Here is a 1,252-nt window from a genome sequence, read left to right as displayed (position 1 = left end):
ACCATCTTCTCTCTCACTAATTTACCTGCTATATTTGCCGCTAAAACGATGTTCAGGAAATGCCCATCTTTGAGTAAATGTGCGTGGCTACAGCACCACCCACTGACATAGGCTGGAAATGCACCAGCTAAATTTAAATGGAGCCCGGCGAAAATAAGGAGCCAACCAGTGTCTGGCAGTGAGTGCCCTTCTTGGGATTAACCTAGGGTGCTGTTCATGAAGCCAAAACTCGAATGAGCATGCTGACACTCACATACATATTTGTGTACATATATATATTACATATAAACGGGAATGGCTTGTTTCCCACAGACCAACATATTAGAGTCATCTCTGCACACCGGAACCTCTGCATGTGCCCTGTTCTCATTAATGGCAGCAAGCGAGTCCCTACACTCTGCCCACAGCTCTGCCCTTGGTGCCATGCTGGGGAACCCGGGAGAACAGGTCTGAGGGCCCGCCCTGGGGCCTGGGGGTGGGGGACAGAGATAAATGGGCAAACAGACAAGGCCATGCTGTATCTGTCTACCAGATACCATGCTTTGTGCTCTGAAGAAGACAAAGCAAGGGTGTCTGGGAGACAGCTGAGAGGTAGCCCCAGAGAAAAGGTCAGGTGAGGGTATGAGGAGCATGGGCGGGCATCCCAGGCCTAGGGGGTGTTGGCAGAGGCCTGGTGGAGAGTGGAGGGGGAGCCTTTAGGGGCATGCTGAGGACTGAGGAGGCCTCTAGGAAGCGGATGGGTCCCTGGAGACATGGATGCAGGCTTTCTCTTGGGCTTATTTTCTATGGGGGTCAGTCACAGTCCATGAAAGTCCACCTCCACCCAGGTTATTGAGCATCTTCTAACAAGCCTGCCTCGGGGTACCTCCTGCTCTGCGGGCCTGGGCCCACTCAGTGCCGGGCAGAGTGGGGAGGGGTTGCACCCAGCCGCTAAGAGAAGGCAGGAAGGGAAGGAAGAGCTCTCCTCTCTGACGGTCCTGGGTGAAGCCTCTGGCACAGAGCTCCCCCGTCGGCCTGGCATGGTCTCAAGCCTGTCCCTCCCAGGCTGAAGGCCCCACAGTGTGCAAAAAAATGTGCACACCTGATGATATTAAAGAGGGGAATGAATGCTTACTGGGTTGCACCACAGTCCCCTTAATGAAGCACACTAACAGGTAGCAGGCGTATCTGGCTGGAGTGCAGAAAGCAGGGCGAGGGCCCAGGAAACAATTCAACATGGGCACTGTGAAGGGGAAACCGAGGCCTTCCCTGC

At 54.3% G+C, this 1,252-nt stretch overlaps 1 protein-coding gene across 1 annotated transcript in view; it reads right to left on the bottom strand.

Annotated features, from left to right (window-relative positions):
- Nucleotides 1-1,252, bottom strand: part of ACOT7 (acyl-CoA thioesterase 7) — a 128,969-nt gene that overhangs the window by 80,636 nt on the left and 47,081 nt on the right. The window lies entirely within an intron of this gene.

Source organism: Echinops telfairi, unplaced genomic scaffold (assembly GCF_000313985.2).
Source record: "Echinops telfairi isolate 266 unplaced genomic scaffold, ASM31398v2 ScPeMD7_7457;HRSCAF=8495, whole genome shotgun sequence".
NCBI lineage: Eukaryota > Metazoa > Chordata > Mammalia > Afrosoricida > Tenrecidae > Echinops > Echinops telfairi.
Note: the sequence above shows the minus strand (reverse complement) of the source record. Positions and strands in the feature narration are given on the sequence as shown.